The sequence below is a fragment of the Hordeum vulgare genome, unplaced genomic scaffold, assembly GCF_904849725.1.
Source record: "Hordeum vulgare subsp. vulgare unplaced genomic scaffold, MorexV3_pseudomolecules_assembly, whole genome shotgun sequence".
NCBI lineage: Eukaryota > Viridiplantae > Streptophyta > Magnoliopsida > Poales > Poaceae > Hordeum > Hordeum vulgare.
The window spans coordinates 74,316-98,513 of NW_025422495.1; the positions used below are offsets into that span (position 1 = coordinate 74,316).

The 24,198-nt window shown below is 45.5% G+C and overlaps 1 pseudogene; it reads right to left on the reverse strand.

Moving 5' to 3' along the window:
• Nucleotides 1–230: 230 nt before the first annotated feature.
• On the reverse strand, nucleotides 231–2,153 carry LOC123417898 (annotated as a pseudogene).
• Nucleotides 2,154–24,198: the final 22,045 nt, after the last annotated feature.

Below are 24,198 nucleotides of genomic sequence, written 5' to 3' on the forward strand. Positions count from 1 at the left end.
GGACAACAAAGGGTAAGAATCCGGGACAGCGGTGTGATCGTCGTCGCAGAAGAATGGCCTGGAAGGCATCTGCAGGCCATCAAAGCCACCTTCCAACATGTCTATGACCTCGCTCATCGTTGGCCTGTCATGTGACTTCATCTGAATGCACCATAATCCAACGATGCACAGCTTCCTCTCTAATTCATGCATGCTAGCAACTGGACATATCGCATCCACCACTGGAGCAGTTAGTTTGTCATACACCCACGACGGATAGTACGCTTGGCTCGTGTTTGCCGCATTTGGATCAGCATTCCTTCTTCCTCCGGCCATCTCTAGCAGGAGCATCCCAAAGCTATAAACATCAGACTTGCTCGATATGACACCAAAGCTACGAGATATCATCTCAGGAGCTATGTACCCAATTGTTCCCCGTAGGGCTCTCGATGGCACAAAACTTTTGTCCCTTGGGTATAGTTTAGCGAGACCGAAATCAGCAACTTTAGGGATGAAATTGCTGTCTAGCAAGATGTTGTGCGGCTTGATGTCAAAGTGGAGAATCTGCATCTCGCAACCCTGGTGCAGGTAGTCGATACCCCTCGCAATGCCCAAAGTGATCTCGTTGAGCTTGTCCCAGGAGAAAGTCTTCTCAGCCGAGAAGATGTATTTGTCCAGAGAACCTCGAGGCATGTACTCGTAGACAAGCGCCCTTCTCATTTCCTCCGAGCAGAAGCCAACTAAACGCACCACATTGACATGGTGGATCCTGCCAATGGTTGAAACCTCACTAATGAAATCTTCTCCATTGCAGTTGGAGTTACCCTCTAGCATCTTGACCCCGACATGGACATTGCCTGGGAGCAGCACACCCTTGTACACGGAGCCATAGCCTCCCTGACCCAGCTTATCTCTGAAATGGCTGGTGACTGCGGTGATGTCTGTATAGGCGTACCTTGACGGGCCGATCATTTGCTGCATCTGGAGGAACTTCTCAACAGCATCCATCGTGATCCTTGTTTTCCAATACTTGTGGGCAAGGAAGATTAATACGACCAGGGGCACCAATACAAACCTCCAGAACACTGCATAAAACAAAACAGGTTTATTTGTGATCTGATTTATAGACACAGGCAGTAAACCATACTGGAATATGTAATTCTCACGTACCAGCAATAAGCCTGGCATATGCTAATGACGCCATAATTATATACAAGCAAATATCAAATGGTTCTGGAACTGCTTTAGCTGCGCAACCCATGAAACTTACATCAATCGAAAGAATTGTTAGAATCCAATCTTTAGTGAATGTGCTGCAAAAAAAAAACGAAAATGTAGAATGATCAGGTGTGCATGTGCAAAAACAAAAGCAGAGCTTACAAGTACGAGGTATCAAGATCTCAAACTCACGGCGCCAAATCATCCATCAGACATCCCAAGAAGTCTCCAGATTGGCGAAGTCTGAAAGGAAATTTAACGCGGAAGCCGTGTGTCATGAATTTTACGACATCTGCATAGCTTGCATTCTCAAGCGGTGCAGTGCCCTTCATGCCAATTTCCTGGCCACCTAATGGAGTCATGGCCAAATAACCGCAACAAGGCTCAAGGTTCGCCATAGTACTCCCTCTCCCTAGGCCACCAGTTATTAACACATAAACAAAAGAATGGCTGGTGCTCAAGCAAGCAACAGGCCTGTACATACCGTTGTCCTTCACTTCCCGAGAACAATTAACAAATATAGCCTGATTATATGCTGCAGGTGCCAATTCAACTTTGATGGCGTGATGAGTGTCGTGTTGCCGGTTTCTCAGCGTGAAACCAGCAGCTGGATGCTGATCATAATTCCACCGCGGTAGAGGGCAGCTGTTGTATAAATCTATGTCGGCATCGACGATCCAGAAGGTAGAATCACTGTAGTTGATCCCAGACACATAGTATGTTGCATTGTCGATGTGAATTGTAGCCTTAGTATCACTGCAAACTAGCTCGTACGATTGATGACCACACCCAGGTGGATCACTTGCCTGACGAAATGGGGATGATACGTATCCAAGTGGGCCGCATGAGAAAGTAGGACAATCAGGCCGATGATTTCGCCCTTCAACCTGATATGCAACAAGAAGTACAAGCACATACAAGATAGTTAAGACCTTGAGGGTAGTGGGCATCGCCATGGCAGACTTGTACAAAGAAGCACAGACGTGCAGATGAATGGCTGAATAAGTGAGTGGCTGCCAGAGTTAAAAATAGAACTCCAAAGAATGGACATTACATGCCAACTAGTGCCTCTACATGAACGTGATGTTGCTGACTAGGAGACTTGGCTACTAGCCGCCAACTAAAGTTGGATACATACCACCTACTGGCTCATCTAAGTGATGGTGATGTTCTTGACCGATGACCTCTTGGTTAACAGAAGAGTCCAATTGTGTTACTATAGCATCCTGTACTGGTCCAATCCTGTCCTAGTCATGGTAAGATGGAATTTGGTGCCTTGAGAAAATGACAAATATCAGGGACTAAAAAATGAAAAATAAGAAAATATCATTCATTTGAGATATTGAGATTACCTAAGGCATGTTTTGCAAAGATGAAAAACTAAGGCTTATCTAATTCCTCATTTTTATCTAGTTCTAGTTGAAATACTTCGCTAAACCCCTCCTAATATGAAACTAACTCCCCAGAATATCTTCAAACCACGTGCAGATTAAATGGGCAGATGCATTGATATTTCCCTTGGTTCCAAGTGCCTGCAGATTACAATTTATAATGGACATCATTTAAACTACGCCCGACTGAAAAATACTGAAATAAACTATTAAGTGGAAGTTTTTTTTGTACAGGACAAACTAAAAGCATTTTCCATAACGCCAGGTCAATTATTTTCAATGCTTTAAATAGTGGGCTATGCCATTTAGCAGCGACTCGATCAGAAGCTATGAAAGGCTATAGCGGAGCTATACCGGATCTAAACCTTATTTAGCGTTTCTGTTAAATCATGAAAAATTGAAACAGTATATAATCAAGCATCAAATATGATATATCACTAGTAGAAAATTGGGATTTAGTCTCGGTTCCAGAGGGGCTTTAGTCCCAGTTCTTCAACCGGGACAAAACAATCGGACTAAAGGCCCAAACATTTAGTCCCGATTGGCTTATGAACCGGACCCAAAGGATCTCCACGCGGCCGTTGCGAGGCGCCCAGGCAGGAGGACCTTTAGTCCCGGTTGGTAACACCAACCGGGACCCAAAGGCAGTCACGCGTCAGCAGCTCGTAGGCGTTGGGTTCTTTGTTTTTTTAAATGAGGGGGGCGTAGGGGTTTTGGAGGGTTTTATTAGGGGTTTCATATTGTGTTAGATAGCTACTACATATAGAGAGAAGTGACATTTCTTTCTCCGTGCTTGGTCGACGGTACCTACTACATATAGAGAGAACTTGATGTTAGCTAGTAAGTAAATGAAGGAACCATTAATTACACAACATCGTCATGAACATATATAGAGTGAAATGACCTCTCTTTCTCCGTGCTTGGTCAAACAACTCGACGCTACTACATATAGTACAGGATCATACATATATACAATATATAATATCTCTTGCAATCCCTAACTAGCTAATATCTATCGCCCACCAAAATCGGTAAGAAATCCTGATGATATTCTCCATCTGATGGTATGACATGCTCAATAAAGAATCCCGTCAATTCCTCTTGAATTGCTCGTATGCAATCCAGGGTCGCGCTATTCGTCACCCTGGGTGAGGAATAGTTATTCTTCACCCCCTCTATTTTTGTTGGAATTATGCCCTAGAGGCAATAATAAATATAGTTATTATTATAATTCCTGTATCAAGATAATCGTTTATTATCCATGCTATAATTGTATTGAATGAAGACTCATTTACATGTGTGGATACATAGACAAAACACCGTCCCTAGCAAGCCTCTAGTTGGCTAGCGAGTTGATCAAAGATAGTCAGTGTCTTCTGATTATGAACAAAGTGTTGTTGCTTGATAACTGGATCACGTCATTAGGAGAATCACGTGATGGACTAGACCCAAACTAATAGACGTAGCATGTTGATCGTGTCATTTTGTTGCTACTGTTTTCTGCGTGTCAAGTATTTATTCCTATGACCATGAGATCATATAACTCACTGACACCGGAGGAATGCTTTGTGTGTATCAAACGTCGCAACGTAACTGGGTGACTATAAAGATGCTCTACAGGTATCTCCGAAGGTGTTAGTTGAGTTAGTATGGATCAAGACTGGGATTTGTCACTCCGTGTGACGGAGAGGTATCTCGGGGCCCACTCGGTAATACAACATCACACACAAGCCTTGCAAGCAATGTAACTTAGTGTAAGTTGCGGGATCTTGTATTGCGGAACGAGTAAAGAGACTTGCCGGTAAACGAGATTGAAATAGGTATGCGGATACTGACGATCGTATCTCGGGCAAGTAACATACCGAAGGACAAAGGGAATGACATACGGGATTATATGAATCCTTGGCACTGAGGTTCAATCGATAAGATCTTCGTAGAATATGTAGGATCCAATATGGGCATCCAGGTCCCGCTATTGGATATTGACTGAGGAGTCTCTCGGGTCATGTCTACATAGTTCTCGAACCCGCAGGGTCTGCACACTTAAGGTTCGACGTTGTTTTATGCGTATTTGAGTTATGTGGTTGGTTACCGAATGTTGTTCGGAGTCCCGGATGAGATCACGGACGTCACGAGGGTTTCCGGAATGGTCCGGAAACGAAGATTGATATATAGGATGACCTCATTTGATTACCGGAAGATTTTCGGAGTTACCGGGAATGTACCGGGAATGACGAATGGGTTCCGGGAGTTCACCGGGGGGGGGGGGGGGCAACCCACCCTGGGGAAGCCCATAGGCCTTGAGGGTGGCACACCAGCCCTTAGTGGGCTGGTGGGACAGCCCAAAAGGGCCCTATGCGCCTAGGAAAGAAAATCAAAGAGAAAAGAAAAAAAAAAGGAGGTGGGAAGGGAAGGAAGGACTCCCACCCACCAAACCAAGTCCAACTCGGTTTGGGGGGAGCCTTCCCCCTTGGACTCGGCCGACCCCCTTGGGGCTCCTTGAGCCCCAAGGCAAGGTCCCCTCCCTCCCACCTATATATACGGAGGTTTTAGGGCTGATTTGAGACGACTTTTCCACGGCAGCCCGACCACATACCTCCACGGTTTTTCCTCTAGATCGCGTTTCTGCGGAGCTCGGGCGGAGCCCTGCTGAGACAAGGTCATCACCAACCTCCGGAGCACCGTCACGCTGCCGGAGAACTCTTCTACCTCTCCGTCTCTCTTGCTGGGTCAAGAAGGCCGAGATCATCGTCGAGCTGTACGTGTGCTGAACGCGGAGGTGCCGTCCGTTCGGTACTAGATCGTGGGACTGATCGCGGGATTGTTCGCGGGGCGGATCGAGGGACGTGAGGACGTTCCACTACATCAACCGCGTTCACTAACGCTTCTGCTGTACGATCTACAAGGGTACATAGATCACTCATCCCCTCTCGTATATGGACATCACCATGATAGGTCTTCGTGCGCGTAGGAAATTTTTTGTTTCCCATGCGACGTTCCCCAACAGTGGCATCATGAGCTAGGTTCATGCGTAGATGTCTTCTCGAGTAGAACACAAAAGTTTTTGTGGGCGGTGATGTGCGTTTTGCTGCCCTCCTTAGTCTTTTCTTGATTCCGCGGTATTGTTGGATTGAAGCGGCTTGGACCGACATTACTCGTACGCTTACGAGAGACTGGTTTCATCGCTACGAATAACCCCGTTGCTCAAAGATGACTGGCAAGTGTCGGTTTCTTGAATCGGATTTGACCGAGGAGGTCCTTGGATGAGGTTAAATAGCAACTCATATATCTCCGTTGTGGTGTTTGCGTAAGTAAGATACGATCCTACTAGATACCCATGGTCACCACGTAAAACATGCAACAACAAAATTACAGGACGTCTAACTTGTTTTTGCAGGGTATGCTTGTGATGTGATATGGCCAACGATGTGATGTGATATATTGGATGTATGAGATGATCATGTTGTAATAGAAAATATCGACTTGCACGTCGATGGTACGGAAACCGGCAGGAGTCATAGGGTTGTCTTTATACTAACGTTTGTGCTTGCAGATGCGTTTACTATTTTGCTAGGATGTAGCTTTAGTAGTAATAGCATGAGTAGCACGACAACCCCGATGGCAACACGTTGATGGAGATCATGGTGTGGCGCCGGTGACAAGAAGATCGTGTCGGTGCTTTGGTGATGGAGATCAAGAAGCACGTGATGATGGCCATATCATGTCACTTATGAATTGCATGTGATGTAAATCCTTTTATGCACCTTATTTTGCTTAGAACGACGGTAGCATTATGAGGTGATCTCTCACTAAAATTTCAAGACGAAATTGTGTTCTCCCCGACTGTGCACCGTTGCTACAGTTCGTCGTTTCGAGACACCACGTGATGATCGGGTGTGATAGACTCAACGTTTACATACAACGGGTGCAAAACAGTTGCGCACGCGGAACACTCGGGTTAAGCTTGACGAGCCTAGCATGTGCAGACATGGCCTCGGAACACATGAGACCGAAAGGTCGATCATGAATCATATAGATGATATGATTAGCATAGGGATGCTTACCACTGAAACTATACTCAACTCACGTGATGATCGGACTTGAGCTAGTGTAAGTGGATCATGAACCACTCAAATGACTAGAGAGATGTACTTTTTGAGTGGGAGTTTAGCGAATAATTTGATTAAGTTAAACTCTAATTATCTTGATCATAGTCTAAGTCCACTTTGAATATATTTGTGTTGTAGATCATGGCTCACGCTACAGTCATCCTGAATTTTAATACGTTCCTAGAGAAAGCTAAGTTGAAAGATGATGGAAGCAACTTTGTAGACTGGGCTCGTAATCTTAAGCTAATCTTACAAGCTGGGAAGAAGGATTATGTCCTTAATGTTGCGCTAGGAGATGAACCACCCGCTACGGCTGATCAGGATGTTAAGAACGCTTGGTTGGCACGTAAGGAGGACTACTCAATAGTTCAATGTGCAGTCTTGTATGGCTTAGAACCGGGACTTCAACGTCGCTTTGAGCGTCATGGAACATTTGAGATGTTCCAGGAGTTGAAGTTTATCTTTCAGAAGAACGCCCGGGTCGAGAGGTATGAAACCTCCGATAAATTCTATGCTTGCAAGATGGAGGAGAACTCGTCTGTCAGTGAACATGTGCTCAAAATGTCTGGATACTCAAACCGTCTAGCTGAGCTGGGTATTGAACTCCCGCAAGAGGCTATCATTGACAGAATCCTTCAATCACTGCCGCCAAGCTATAAAGGCTTTGTGTTGAACTACAACATGCAAGGGATGAACAAGTCTCTCGGCGAGTTGTTTGCGATGCTGAAAGTCGCAGAGTCTGAACTCCATAAAGAGCATCAAGTGTTGATGGTGAATAAGACCACTAGTTTCAAGAGAAACGGCAAAGGCAAGAAGGGTAATTCAAAGAAGAGCGGCAAGCCTGTTGCCAATCCGACGAAGAAACCCAAAGCTGGACCTAAGCCTGAAACGGAGTGTTACTATTGCAAGGGTATGGGTCACTGGAAGCGCAATTGCCCCAAGTATCTGGCAGATAAGAAGGCGGCCAAAGAAAAATCAGGTATATTTGATATACATGTTATTGATGTGTACTTAACCGGCTCTCGTAGTAGTGCCTGGGTATTCGATACCGGTTCTATTGCTCATATTTGCAACTCGAAACAGGAACTGCGGAATAGACGAAGGCTGGCAAAGGATGAAGTGACGATGCGCGTAGGAAATGGTTCCAAGGTTGATGCAATCGCCGTCGGCACAGTTTCACTTCAGTTGCCATCAGGATTAGTGATGAACTTAAATCATTGTTATTTAGTGTCTGCGTTGAGCATGAACATTATATCTGGATCTTGTTTATTGCGAGACGGTTACTCTTTTAAGTCAGAGAATAATGGTTGTTCTATTTCTATGAGTAACATCTTTTATGGTCATGCACCTAATGTGAGAGGATTGTTCATATTGAATCTTGATAGCGATACGCATATACATAACATTGAGACCAAAAGAGTTAGAGTTAACAATGATAGCGCCATATTTTTGTGGCACTGCCGCTTAGGTCATATTGGTGTAAAGCGCATGAAGAAACTCCATGCTGATGGACTTTTGGAGTCACTTGACTTTGATTCACTTGACACGTGCGAACCATGCCTCATGGGCAAGATGACTAAGACTCCGTTCTCCGGAACAATGGAGCGTGCAAGTGACTTGTTGGAAATCATACATACCGATGTGTGTGGTCCGATGAGCGTGGAGGCACGCGGCGGATATCGTTATTTTCTCACCTTCACTGACGATTTGAGTAGATATGGTTATGTCTACTTGATGAAGCACAAGTCTGAAACATTTGAAAGGTTCAAGCAATTTCAGAGTGAAGTTGAAAATCATCGTAACAAGAAGATCAAGTTCCTACGGTCTGATCGTGGGGGTGAATATCTGAGTTTCGAGTTTGGTGCTCACTTAAGACAATGTGGAATTGTTTCACAGTTAACACCGCCTGGAACACCACAGCGTAATGGTGTGTCCGAACGTCGTAATCGTACTTTATTAGAGATGGTGCGATCTATGATGTCTCTTACCGATTTGCCGTTATCGTTTTGGGGTTATGCATTAGAAACAGCTGCATTCACTTTAAATAGGGCACCATCAAAATCCGTTGAGACGACACCATACGAACTGTGGTATGGCAAAAGGCCAAAGTTGTCGTTTCTTAAAGTTTGGGGATGTGATGCTTATGTCAAAAAGCTTCAGCCTGAAAAGCTGGAACCCAAAGCGGAAAAGTGCGTCTTCATAGGTTACCCAAAAGAGACAGTTGGGTACACCTTCTATCTCAAATCCGAGGGCAAAGTGTTTGTTGCTAAAAACGGAGCTTTTCTCGAGAAGGAGTTTCTCTCGAGAGAATTGAGTGGGAGGAAGATAGAACTTGACGAGGTTGTCGAACCTCTCATCCCTCTGGATGGTGGCGCAGGGCAAGGGGAAACCTCTGTCGTTGCGACGCCGGTTGAAGAGGAAGTTAATGATGATGATCATGAAACTCCGGTTCAAGTTTCTGTCAAACCACGCAGGTCGACGAGACCACGTGCTGCTCCAGAGTGGTATGGTAATCCTGTCTTATCAATCATGTTGTTAGACAACAATGAACCTGCAAATTATGAAGAAGCAATGGTGGGCCCAGATTCCAACAAATGGCTAGAAGCCATGAAGTCCGAGATAGGATCCATGTATGAGAACAAAGTGTGGACTTTGGAGGTACTACCTGAGGGCCGCAAGGCTATTCAGAACAAATGGATTTTTAAGAGGAAGACGGACGCTGACGGCAATGTGACCGTTTATAAAGCTCGACTTGTGGCAAAGGGTTTTTCACAAGTTCAAGGAGTTGACTACGATGAGACATTCTCACCCGTAGCGATGCTTAAGTCCGTCAGAATCATGTTAGCAATAGCTGCATTTTTCGATTATGAAATCTGGCAGATGGATGTCAAAACGGCGTTCCTTAACGGTTTCCTTAAGGAAGAGTTGTATATGATACAACCCGAAGGTTTTGTCGATCATAAGAATGCTAACAAGGTGTGCAAGCTCCAGCGATCCATTTATGGACTGGTGCAAGCATCTCGGAGTTGGAACAAACGCTTTGATGAGGTGATCAAAGCATTTGGGTTTATACAAGTGGTTGGAGAATCTTGTATTTACAAGAAAGTGAGTGGGAGCTCTGTGGCGTTTCTAATATTATATGTGGATGACATATTGCTGATTGGAAACAACGTGGAGTTTTTAGAGAGCATAAAGGATTACTTGAATATGAGTTTCTCTATGAAGGACCTAGGAGAAGCTGCTTACATTCTAGGCATTAAGATCTATAGGGATAGATCAAAACGCCTGATAGGACTTTCACAAAGCACATACCTTGATAAAGTTTTGAAGAGGTTCAAAGTGGAACAGTCCAAGAAAGGGTTCTTGCCAGTTTTACAAGGTACGAGATTGAGTAAGACTCAGTGCCCAGCAACTGATGAAGATAGAGAGCATATGCGCTCCGTCCCCTATGCTTCAGCCATAGGTTCTATCATGTATGCAATGTTGTGCACAAGACCGGATGTTAGCCTGGCCATAAGTATGGCAGGTAGGTTCCAGAGTAATCCAGGAGTGGATCACTGGACAGCGGTCAAGAATATCCTGAAGTACCTGAAAAGGACTAAGGATATGTTTCTCGTGTATGGAGGTGACGAAGAGCTCGCCGTAAAAGGTTACGTCGATGCAAGCTTTGACACAGATCCGGACGACTCTAAGTCGCAAACCGGATACGTATTTATTTTTAATGGGGGTGCGGTAAGCTGGTGCAGTTCCAAGCAAAGCGTCGTAGCAGATTCTACATGTGAAGCGGAGTACATGGCTGCCTCGGAGGCGGCTAAGGAGGGTGTCTGGATGAAGCAGTTCATGAGGATCTTGGAGTGGTACCAAGCGCACTGAATCCAATAACCTTGTTCTGTGACAACACGGGTGCCATTGCCTTAGCAAAGGAACCACGGTTTCACAAGAAGACCAGACACATCAAACGACGCTTCAACCTCATCCGCGACTACGTCGAGGGAGAGGACGTAAATATATGCAAAGTGCACACGGATCTGAATGTAGCAGACCCGCTGACTAAACCTCTTCCACGGCCAAAGCATGATCAACACCAGAACTGTATGGGTGTTAGATTTATTACAATGTAATTCACATGATGATGTGAGGGCTAGATTATTGACTCTAGTGCAAGTGGGAGACTGTTGGAATTATGCCCTAGAGGCAATAATAAATATAGTTATTATTATAATTCCTGTATCAAGATAATCGTTTATTATCCATGCTATAATTGTATTGAATGAAGACTCATTTACATGTGTGGATACATAGACAAAACACCGTCCCTAGCAAGCCTCTAGTTGGCTAGCGAGTTGATCAAAGATAGTCAGTGTCTTCTGATTATGAACAAAGTGTTGTTGCTTGATAACTGGATCACGTCATTAGGAGAATCACGTGATGGACTAGACCCAAACTAATAGACGTAGCATGTTGATCGTGTCATTTTGTTGCTACTGTTTTCTGCGTGTCAAGTATTTATTCCTATGACCATGAGATCATATAACTCACTGACACCGGAGGAATGCTTTGCGTGCATCAAACGTCGCAACGTAACTGGGTGACTATAAAGATGCTCTACAGGTATCTCCGAAGGTGTTCGTTGAGTTAGTATGGATCAAGACTGGGATTTGTCACTCCGTGTGACGGAGAGGTATCTCGGGGCCCACTCGGTAATACAACATCACACACAAGCCTTGCAAGCAATGTAACTTAGTGTAAGTTGGGGGATCTTGTATTGCGGAACGAGTAAAGAGACTTGCCGGTAAACGAGATTGAAATAGGTATGCGGATACTGACGATCGAATCTCGGGCAAGTAACATACCGAAGGACAAAGGGAATGACATACGGGATTATATGAATCCTTGCCACTGAGGTTCAAACGATAAGATCTTCGTAGAGTATGTAGGATCCAATATGGGCATCCAGGTCCCGCTATTGGATATTGACCGAGGAGTCTCTCGGGTCATGTCTACATAGTTCTCGAACCCGCAGGGTCTGCACACTTAAGGTTCGACGTTGTTTTATGCGTATTTGAGTTATATGGTTGGTTACCGAATGTTGTTCGGAGTCCCGGATGAGATCACGGACGTCACGAGGGTTTCCGAAATGGTCCGGAAACGAAGATTGATATATAGGATGACCTCATTTGATTACCGGAAGGTTTTCGGAGTTACCGGGAATGTACCGGGAATGACGAATGGGTTCCGGGAGTTCACCGAGGGGGGCAACCCACCCTGGGGAAGCCCATAGACCTTGAGGGTGGCACACCATCCCTTAGTGGGCTGGTGGGACAGCCCAAAAGGGCCCTATGCGCCTAGGAAAGAAAATCAAAGAGAAAAGAAAAAAAAAGGAGGTGGGAAGGGAAGGAAGGACTCCCACCCACCAAACCAAGTCCAACTCGGTTTGGGGGGGAGCCTTCCCCCTTGGACTCGGCCGAACCCCTTGGGGCTCCTTGAGCCCGAAGGCAAGGTCCCCTCCCTCCCACCTATATATACGGAGGTTTTAGGGCTTATTTGGGACGACTTTTCCACGGCAGCCCGACCACATACCTCCACGGTTTTTCCTCTAGATCGCGTTTCTGCAGAGCTCGGGCGGAGCCCTGCTGAGACAAGGTCATCACCAACCTCCGGAGCACCGTCACGCTGCCGGAGAACTCTTCTACCTCTCCGTCTCTCTTGCTGGATCAAGAAGGCCGAGATCATCGTCGAGCTGTACGTGTGCTGAACGCGGAGGTGCCGTCCGTTCGGTACTAGATCGTGGGACTGATCGCGGGATTGTTCGCGGGGCGGATCGAGGGACGTGAGGACGTTCCACTACATCAACCGCGTTCACTAACGCTTCTGCTGTACGATCTACAAGGGTACGTAGATCAGTCATCCCCTCTCGTAGATGGACATCACCATGATAGGTCTTCGTGCGCGTAGGAAAATTTTTGTTTCCCATGCGACGTTCCCCAACAATTTTAACATCAATTCACCGTAATTTTACGTTTCATAATTTTTGTCTTATTTTATACGTAAAAAGAGACCATAAAATAATATAATCAATGTAAAAAAAATTATGTCACATAAAACTACGTACATACAAAACTAGTGCAAAAAATACAATAAATTCAATTTTTTCTGGTCTTGTGATCTATATTTTTGTTTTCCTTTTATCAAATTTTACGTAGTGATTCAATATAAATGTAACTATTTGTATTTAAAATTTAATTTATTTGTAAATTGATCGTAAGATTATCTCGGGTGAAGAATAAACTATTCTGCGTCCTGGGTGATGAATAGAGTTTCTATATATATATATATATATATATATATATATATATATATATATATATATGACAAATTATATCTGTCGTTCTATATTATTGTGTTTTGGTACATCAAGTTCTTTAAAATATCTGCCGTTCTTAGAGGTCGTCTGGTGAATCATCCTCGCAAATGAAGAATCCACATAAATTAGTCCCGGATTCCTGTCTCAAGCAGTACTTTACTGTAATGCCCCAAGTGTAGGTCTTTCCCTTTTTGTAACCTTTCTTGTGGGGCCACCTTGTCAGAGATTGTGATGCTATTATTTTGTGCCATGATTCCATGTGTGTTCCCTAGTGCTTACTTCACTTGCATGCATGCACTACATATCATCCCTTGCCATGTCTTATGTTTGTATGTCAGGATCATGCTTGCATAGGCTCTTACTAGGGGTGAGTAGTGGGTGTTATATTTCATGTGGTCATGTGTTGTGTGCCTTGTGTGGAGTGTAGCATGTGTTAGCAAGTGCTCATTTATATGTTTCCCTTTCAAAACCAACCACCTTCTCCCCCCCCCCCCTCTATTTCTTCCCTATATAAAAAAATCACCTCTTTCTTTCCTTTAAAAATAATGCCCATGTTTTAGCTAGAATTGTGGTGGATGAGTATGTAAGTTGCTGGATTTGTTGGGGTGTTTATAGGGGCATATATAATCACAAAACAGATCAAAATATTGCTGTTTTGTAAAATATCTAATTGCTCCTAAATTCTTGTTCTGATTTTTATAAAGTAAGGTTAGATTTTCCAAGTCCAGGGAGCTTCTTGTGTTTTTTTTTGTCATGTGTTTACAACCTTGGGCATTTCTTTCTTCTCTTGTATTCCTGTTAAAGGAAACTGCTTAGGGAGGGGTTTAATCTTTATATCTCGCCAAGTTGGGCTGCTTCCCGCGCAAGGTGTGGCCCATCTACTCCTCCCTCGCGAGTAGAGGCCCAGAACATCAGCTCCATCCTCCTCTCACGCCGTAGCTTTCCTCTGCAGCTTTCCGTCAGGTCGTGAGTGCACCTGTTGACGCCGTGAGGGCGCCAACGTCGAGGGGGACCCTTATAACCCGGGCGTCCGTGCCTCCCCCCTCCTCCTAGGGTTCCTCCTCTCCCCAGTCCGCCGCCGCCACCTCTTCTCCTTCCCATCTCTCACCTCCCGTCGACAGTAGGGAACCTGTAGGGGTAGTCCGAGTGGTGTAGCTCCTCGCCGGAGAACGCCTCGCTTCCGCCTCCGATCGCCGCCGTCGCCATGTCCAGGAGTTCGGGGTGGATCCCCGCGATCCATTCCCGGCACTAGGAGCCCCGGGGACCGACTACTCCGCTGGATCCGTCCACGTCTACGGAGAGTTCCCGATGCTCCTTCCCCTGCAGCGTTTCTTCGGTTCAGGAACAGCTACTCCGACGTCCTTCTTCCTCTCCGGCGCTCTCCCGTCGCAGACCGGCGCCCCCTCTTTCGGTTCTAGGTGACGACCGCCTCCTCCCTTCCCCGTGAGTTAGCAGGCGTAGTAGAGGCGTTCTCTGTTCCAAGGAGAGGGCGTCAGGAAGTGTGTGTGTGCGTGGTGTGTAGCAGGGGCAGTTTGTTCGATGAGGGGCGGTACAGGGTAGCCGCGCAGGAGCCCTTTCCCTCTCCCGCAGGCGTAGTAGAGGCGGGACAGAGATGCAGCTCCGGTGACCTCCCTGTCACCGGATCGCAGGTGCAGTCCAGCGGGCTAAAGCGAGGCATGTCAGGTTGCCTTAGTTCCCTCCTCGGTCAGACAATGCGTCGTAGCACAGTGGTACGCAGTGCGTTGTTCTTCCGTCAGGTGCAGGGATCGAATCCTAGTAGAATCATCCCCCTTTTTGTTTTCTTTTTCCTGTTTTATCAGCAGGACAGAGCAGTTAGTAGTTCCTCTGCTTGGGTCCTCCTTTGCCGAGTACCTAGAGCCTAGCAGAGTGGTAGGGATGCGGTTTGCACTCCAACAGGTCTGGGGTTCGACCCCAGCACCTCCCCCTTTTTTGTCTGAACATTGTTTCCTTGCTATTTTTTTCTTCCTTCCTTGCTAGTTGGTAGCTAAACTTCCCTATTAACTTGTATGTGGTATTTTTTTCCCTTCCTTGGCATTTAGTTTTCTCCTTTCCTGCATAGTGTGTACTTGTGATAGGCTTGGTGTAGGTTGGTGATGGAGTGTGTGCATGGTGGCACACACACAAGGGGTGTTTTGTGCATAAGAGTTTGTGTTTGTGTATGAACTTGCTATGCTTGTGATGTCTATGGTGGGTGCACCTTAGTGAAGTGGAGCTAACCTTGTTAAATGGGTCATGTGAGATGCCTTGACATTTGAGTGTGTGTGCCTTGAGGTGATAAGAGGCACTAGCTACCCTTGTAAAGCCCCAAACTCTTGAACCTTGATGTGGGCTAAGGGATCTTGTAGTCTTAGTTGTTTGCATTGGTAGTGGGGTGTGGATGCCTCCCCCTCATCACATGTTTTGGGGTGAAGTGAGGTTCTAGATAGCTATCTATGTTAGCATGTGAGGGTGTGGATTGTTGTGGTGGTTTGCATATTGTTGGTGACATGAAGACTAGGAAGATCCTAGTGATGCTTGTGAGAGTGTGCACCATCACATGCCCATATGTGGGGGGTGTGCATACTTTCTTGTTAGTTTAAAGATTTCTTATGTGTGAGCTTGATGCTAGTGCTTGAGAGGAATTGTGTGTGTTGGAGTTGTTGATGTGCATGACACATACATGGGGTTCAAACCCCCATGTCACTTTGTCATTGTGCACATGAAACTCTCCTATGTACTTGTCATTGTAGGAGCATACCTTATGGATTGCATTTGCACTTTGTTGAAAGTTTGGGCCTTGTTCCCATGGTATAGAAGGAGCCCAAGGGCATGGATTTTGTGTGTTAGTAGTAGGGGTTTATGCTCAACACCATAGTGGTGTCAAACACCTCTTGGGAACATGTGTGTGCAAACTATGCCTAGACAAAGTGGGCATGTGGCTGGAAAATTCCAGATTTTTGAACTCTGAAAATTTCACTAAGTCTGGAATGCTGAAAACATTTTCTTCCCCTATAAATAAGGTTGTGCTGGTCATTATGTTGGGAACTGGACTTAGTTAAGTGCTAGTGTTTTTAACCTGGTATGTTTGTGAAGCTTCCTGTCAATTTTCAAGTCATTTGGAGTCCAGTAGATTGTGTTTTGATTGCTGTCAAAAAGCTTCAGAACAGAAACAGAAACTCAGGTGCAGGAATTTTCACAAAGTCCCTGAGAACTGATGGTTTTGGGAAAGTTTGTGGCCTTGTATCTTCTAGAGTTTAATTCCTTTTGCTGTGATTCTTGCTGGAGATGGTAGTATTCTTGGTTGGAAACATCCCCATATATTATTTGTCATGTTTGAAGACCTGTAGCTATGTTGCATTTTGCTCTCAAACAGCTAAGATGCAGAAGCTGGCAGATTGCGTAGTTTTGACATTTTGTGCAAAGTTTGCGTTTAATTGTTGTTGGAGTGTTCTACCTTGCTCCATTTCATTCATGTTGGGTTAATATATGTCTTGGCAACCTGGGAACACCAGATTCGTGCCAATTGTGTGTGTGGTGATGAATCTTTCACGTAGGACTTCATATCGTGTTTCGTTGATTCCCGTTGATCCGTAGCTCCGTTTGCAAAGTTCTTTATATGGTTTTGCACCGTTTTTACGAGATGCATCTGTTCATTTCATTCCCAGGCATGTCCAAATAGTTTAGTGCAAAGTTCTGTCCAGGAACTTGTTGTAGTTATTCTTGCTTGTGCTAGTGGTAGAAATAGTGGTGCATGCTCAACGTTCATCTCATGCATCATGTGATTGTTGCATTTTGTGGTGCTGCTGTTCATTGGCTGTTGTTCTTGCATTGGGTAGCACCGGGAGCGGAGACCGATTACGTGGAGTCAGGGGAGTACGTGCAGGACGATCCAGAACCTTTCCAAGCTGAGGATATCACAGGCAAGATGACATGACCTTGATCCCATATCTAGACTTGTTATGTTAGTTTCGATTCCACGTCATATTGCTCGCTGCCTACCACTGAAAATATATTGCCTCTTCATATGCCATGAGCCTAAACACCTTACTCCTTCCTAGGAAACTTGCATGGCTAGGTAGGCTTGCTCAACTACTAATGTTAGCATTGTTAGTTGCAGGTGATTATAACTCATGAGTTGTCATGAGCTTGATATCATTATATTAATTTCTGTTATTAAATTAATGTATCTATACACTTGGTAGATGACGGGAGGCCGAGCCTTTTGCTGGGTGTCTTGTCCCGTTATTGCCGCCTTAGTTACCGGTTACCGGTGTTTGATTCCATAATGATCGCTCCTAACACGTTCGGGGTTGTTATGGGGACCCCCTTGATAAATCGCGTAGTGTTAAGGCTTGTCCGGCAGGACCCAACTTTGGTACTATTTGCTAATCACCTAATAATAATCTGCATAGGGAATAGCTAACCCGAGGATTCTAATCAACAACCCGGGCCAGTGCTCCTCATGAGTGTTGGTCCAAACTGGTCTGCCTGCGGGGCCACCACAAGGAAACTTGAGGTTTGGCACCTGTAGCTAGTTCCATCCGGCGTGTCCTGAGACTGAGATACGCGGCTCTTATCGGGGTCGTCGACACGTCGGGAGGTCCTGCTAGTCTTGCCTTGCCTTAGCGGTATATCTTGCGTATAGGATTACCGGTGAAGCTTTGGTTTCCCCCATAGTTGAGGTTTTCCTCTAAGGAATCCGACGAGATCACGAGATTCGTGATAGAGGATGCCTTTGCGGCCTGTGTTCGTTTGTGATGGACTAGTTGGAGCACCCCTGCAGGGTTTAATCTTTCGGAAAGTCGTGCCCGCGGTTATGTGGCAACTTGGAATATTTTGTTAACATCCGGTATTAGAAAACTTAAACATAAACTAATAAAATATGCCAACTGTGTGCGTAACCGTGACCGTCCCTTCGAAGATCTCTCTTCGACCGGGAACACGGTGGGGTCATGATTGCCGTAGGTAGGTGTTCAGGATCACTTTCTGATCAAGTATTCCCGATCGTTGGCGTAGGCCACTGCCACTTCTCCTTTGCGTAAGATAGCCACTTATTCAATCTTAGGATGCAGCAGCCGGAAACACTTCATCCCTTCCTTACCCAATAACATGACTAGATCTGGCACCAAGGCCTTAGATTGTTGAGTCCCCGTGGCTCACGGATTCCTCCGAAACTTCCAGCAGGTACAGGTACCCCAGAGGCAGAGGATCCCGACGGCACCCAGCTGGCGTGGCAGTACGACGAGGAGACAGATCGCCTTTACGTGAACTATCCAGAGGACTGAGCCGTGGTCGTGATCGTGGGCCTGCAGCGGGTAGCATAGCATTTCCCTTGTTTTGTAGTCCGTACCGGAACTACCTTGTTTGTATCTGCGTTGTACTCTGCATCTTTAATAAGAAGACAGTTGAATCCCAGATTGTCTACTATATTTATTATTATGTGCTATGTTTACTTGCTTGCAAAACACTTAGATGCGCTTCTTTCCTATTCGGGGCCTCGACCCCCAGATCGGAAAGGACCGCATCTTGGTCGTTACATTTACGAGAATAGAGTTCAATCAAAATAATAATCAAGCATGATAATGATACTGAAACTAGAATGAATGAAAATCAAGATGCGCGGAACTAGCTAGTGCTACTTACTTTGGAGAAGGTAAATTGCAGCTCATTATTCCATTCACCCTTAACTTTTTTGGTGAACTTTTTCCAAACCCTTCACGGCAAAGAAAATTATTATTTGATATCAGGAAATGAAAGAAAGTTGTCGATATGGTGCGATAATGATTGAACTTACCTCTCGAGCATTTCAGTAATCGGCGCCAACTCTGTAGGGTCTTAACGTAGCGAGTCCAAGACAATTACTACTCCCTCGTCAAGCCTAATGATTATCAGAACAAAGTGAAACCTACGCACACATAACTCATCAATTACACTTAACCTCGAGTAAGCAAAACATAATGTGCGGAAGACGACTAGTAACACTCACCCGAAGTTGTAAGGAAATAGTTTTCTTCTGTCATGTTGTCGAAGTAACGCAGTTAGCAAGTTGTTCTTTGTATCCTTGGGTGTATTACATATGTTATGTGCATTTACGGTATCTGGGTTAATGAACCCAATGTCATATATTTGTCCTCTTTTATATTCGAGGATCTTCCATTTCCATAATATAGCAAGGATAATTACACATGCAATAATGAAGGAGATGAGCTAGAGACTTAATTACAGAAATAATACTTACAGACAATAGGAACTAATGATCGTTTTGTGGAGGTGTCTTGATTGTATAACTGAAATAATTCGTCAAATTCAACAAATAGTGACATGTTTCCATTGTAAAAGTGCTCATCTTTAAATCTCACGTAGATATTGTTGATCGAATCATTGTAGGCATTCAAGTACCAATCATGCAGTCTTCGCATCATCGTTGATAGTTTTGTCAACTGCTCATGTTTCACGAGAGGCTTCCCGTACTGGTATCTAAGGCCTACTATCAGGGCAGTTTCGAACTGTACATCATTGCTTACGAAATTAGTAGGATTGAAACCAAGATAATTAGCGGCCACTACCCCTGGATCAACATTAGCGACATCGGTAAACACCTTGAGCGGGGGGCACGATTGCTTCTCCTGTTCGACGAGCTGGGGATTTTTTTCCCACTTCTCGAACCACTAGTAATTAAGCTTCCCGGCCGCTTTAGCATGTGTCTTTTGAATAATTCTCTCATAGTTTGATGGCAGCGGACGCGGTACCGATGGTGGTCGCTCAAGGGCATCCAGACAGCGCTTCGCTTTTACCGGATCAACTTTCTCCTTTGGAGGTGGACGTTTAGGTGCAAAAAGGGCCTTATTATAGGCAACCACGATTTCCGCGTTTTCCTCGGGAGCCCTCTCATATGGTAATTTTGGAAGAGGCTTGAGGCTTGGACCATATTTGAATTTCTTCCCGCCTCCAGTGCTGCTAGCCGCCGGAGCGACGGCTTATCTCTTCCACCGTTGCTGACGCGTCGGAGGAGGCGGAGGAGGAAGAGGTTGAGTGCGCTCACGCGCCGGAGGAGGCAAAGGAGGAGGAGGCGTAGTGCCCTCACGAGCTGGAGGATGCGGAGGAGGAGAAGGCGGAGTGCGCTGACGCACCGGAGGAGACGGAGTGCTTTCACGCGCCGGAGGAGGCAGAGGAGGAGGATACGAAGGAGGAGGAGGAGTCTACTGAGGCGTCTAGTGTGGAAGCTTGATGTACTCCTTTCTCCATATACATGTAGACCTTAAAGCATTTTCCAGATGAATCTCCCCTTCACCTATAGGGTAGTCAAGCTCCAGCTCCTCAAATCCCTCCGTTATTTCATCCACAGTCACAAATAGCATAGTCATGTGGAATTGGACGACAATGGAAAGTTCCGTCAGCTCGAGGAGGTAGAATAGAGCCGATCGTCACCTTCAAGGTCAGGTTTTGGCATCTCGCCAGTAGCACAAAATGTTCAGCCTCCGTGATACTATCCACGGGGTAGCGAGGAGCCGTGAAATCAGGCTGAACGAGCTCCGTGGAAGCCACGCTGCTTCTCCGCTTAGATGGTGGGGTAGCTTCTGTGGCAGCATCCAAGTAATGATCTCCGTGCCGCTGAGATGGTTGGCCGGTAGCTCGCTGGCTCTTAAGTTCCTCTCATTTCGCTAATCTTGCACTGAGCTTCTGCATTTCATTTGCTTCCTCTTTTTTCTTTCTCTATCGGCTTCTATAACCATCGTTGTCGGGAAACCCATGCACCCACGGAACGGAGCCTGATGTGCCTCGTGTTCGCCCAGGGTGTTCAGGATTCCCGAGGGCCTCTGTCAGTTCGTCCTTCTCTTTGTCGGGAATGAACTTCCCTTCCTACGCTGCCTTGATTGCCTTCTAAAGCTTGCTAATGTGTATTGCTAGTTGTTCGTTTGTCCAAACACACTTCCCTGATTCTGGGTCCAAAGTTCCCCCAATCCCGAAGAACCAATTCCTTGACCGATCTGGCCAGTACAATGTCTCTGGTTTGACCCCTTTAGCAAGCAGGTCTTGCTCCGCTTTTTCCCACAACAGTCGGCCTTTACTCTAGCCACCTGACCCCATGGTATGGTGATACTTCTTCAGTGCAACATTTCGCTTGTTTGTCTCTGACCTTTGCTTACCCTTGTTCGATTTCTTGTAGGCCACAAATGCGGGCCAGTGATCTCTGATCTTCTCATATTGACCGATGAACTCTTGAGTCTCGTCTTTCTCGACAAACTTTGTGTTCAAATGTTTCCGCCAGTTCTTGAATAGTTCTGCCATCTTCTTTAGAGCAAACGCCTTGACCTTTCACTCTATAAATGGGTTATTCGGATCCTCCTCTGGCGGTAGCCTGAAATTTGTCATCAGCGAGGGCCAAAGATCATCTTTCAGTCTATCATGGACATAAGAAACTTCAGGGTCCTTCTTCTTATTTCATTCATGGATTATGATCGGGACACTGTCCCTAACAACAACTTTGCACCGATGTACAAATGTGTCCTTGGTCCGCTTGGGAGCAATCGGTTGGCCATTTTGCGCGACTTCTATGATAGTGAACCTTTCATCCCGTCGCAACCTTTTCTTCGGGCCTCGTCTCCTTACGGAAGTTTGGCTCGATCCCGAGGGCTAAAAGAAGAAAGAAGTGTTACCAAAACATATAATGCATCAAGTCAGCACAGGCCAAAACATATACCTTGCCGGACTTTGCAACAGTTAAGGCTCCCTCCTCCATTTGGTGACCAGAGCCATCATCATGATCTTCTTCCTCCGCCATTCGGTCACCGGAGCCGTCATGACCTCCCTCCTCCTCCATTGTTGGATCACCGGGCATGACCTCCTTCCTCCTCCATTGTTGGATCATCGGAGCCGTCATCCTCTCCTTCTTGATCATTTGTGTTGTTGAGAAACGACAAGGGATCACGTCCGTCGCGAATTATATCCCTCAACAAATCTTATTTTTCCCAGTCTCTGTCCATGGTTTCTGCAAATATTACAACATGGTAATATGAAAACATGAGAGATGGATTAGCGTGGCCTCGATAGTTGGTCGGGCGAGCGGACGCCCTCTCTCTCATGCATGTCCGACGCCCCCCCCCCCCCCCCTCTCATTTCAAAAAAAGACTTGCTTCACATTTTCATTTAACAAAAATACTACCTTCATATTTTCATTTAAAAACAGAGCACATTTCCACGAAACATTTCATCTCTCAAAATGGGAGCTTCACATATTCATTTCAAAACTCATCATGCGTATGCAAAATTTAAAATTTGTTTCTCTATCTAAAAAACAGATCGCATTGCCAAAAATAGAGCACATCCAAAAAAAAATAAAGCACATTTCATACATCTCATCTCATCTCATTATGCAACACAAATTCATCTGTCTATTCATCTCATCTCATTATGCAACAAAAAACAGAGCATGGCCGGAGCACTGGCAGCAGGGGACCATGGCCGGAGCAGTCGTAGCAGGGGCGAGCATGGCCGGAGTAGTGGCAACAGGGGGGCTTGGGAAAGGGGGGAGCTCATTGCGGACGCAGGGATGGAGCTGTGGAGAACGGCGACGACGAGGAGCCGGGCTCGGGGACACGCAGCTATGGTGATGTTCTTGGCCGGTGACCCCTTGGTTAACAGAAGAGTCCAATTGCGTTACTATAGCATCATGTAGTGGTCCAATCCAGTCCTAGTCATATTAACATGGAATTCAGTGCCTTGAGAAAATGATAAATAACAGGACCAAAAACTGGAAAATAAGAAAATATCATTCGTTTGAGATATTTGAGTTTACCAGTTAGCAAGGCATGTTTTGCAGAGAGGAAAAACTAAGTCTGATCGAATTTCTAGTTGAAAAACATCCCCAAACCCCTTCTTATATGAAACTAACTCCCCAGAATATCTTCAAACCACGTCCAGATTAAATAGTCAGATGCATCGATATTTTCCATGGTTTCCACTGCCTGCAGATTACAATTTATAATGGACATCATTTAAACCACATACGAGTGAAAAAAAATATTAAGTGGAAGCTTTTTCTTTGCAGGACTAACTAAAAGCATTTTCCATAACGCCAGGTCAATTATTTCTGACAATGACTGGACTACAGCCACAATTGAGCTGTTATCACAACCAGTCAAAGTTCAAAACAGAATTCCAAAGGAGGGTGATTGTGATGTTCTTGACCGGAAAAGTCCAAGTGTACTAATGTATCATCCTTTAGGGCATGAACTATGGGGGCAGTAGTATTCGATCGCCCCATAAATAAACGTTTGATAAAAAATTATGAAGCATCAGTTTAGAGAAAATTCTTCCAACGCAACTGATCTGAAGCCACAACCTCCCTGGGCCCCACCTCTAGAGCTTGGGCAGGCCTTGTCTCTCGTGTTTTGCCAATTTCTTCTCTCTCTCTTCCTCTTTCTCTTCTCTCTCCTACCTTTCTGACACAAGGAACCCGCCTCCTCTGCAGGAGACTCTGACAGACTGCAAGGCCACCGTTCTGACAGTCCGAACCTACATGGCCTGCGGGGCAGCTAGCTGAGGGGACGCGTTGTACATGCTGTTACTGGTCCAATCATGTCCTAGTCACAAACCTGAAATAACAGTGCCCTAAGACAATGACAAATAGCAGGGACCAAAAAATGGCAAATAACACAATATCATTCAATTGAGATATTGATTATTGTCAGTTAGCAGTTCTATCAGAGACTAATTAAGGCTGATTCAATTCCTTATCTTTATCTATTTCTAGTATCAAACTAATTTCCTAGAATATCTTTTAACACCAAGTGTATGTTGGCTTTTGAACGTGCGTATGCAGTCGTACAGGCGTGCCTACACGATTCTTGCTTCGGCCGGTTACTTGAAGGAACTTGCGTAACTAGCGACACGAATAAAACTGATCGATGGATTTGATGGCTAAAGGCCTATGTCGAGCCTTTGCTTTGTATTGCTTTTCGTTTTTCTGGTGTTATACTAGTAGAAAACAGGGCTATCGTTCGGCCCTGGCCAGCCCATTAGTCCCGGTTCTTCAAAAACCGGGACCAATGGGGGGTATTAGACCCGGTTCGTGAGCCGAGGGGGCCGGCCGGGGCCTCGTGGGCATTGGTCCCGGTTCGTGTGGAACCATTTGTCC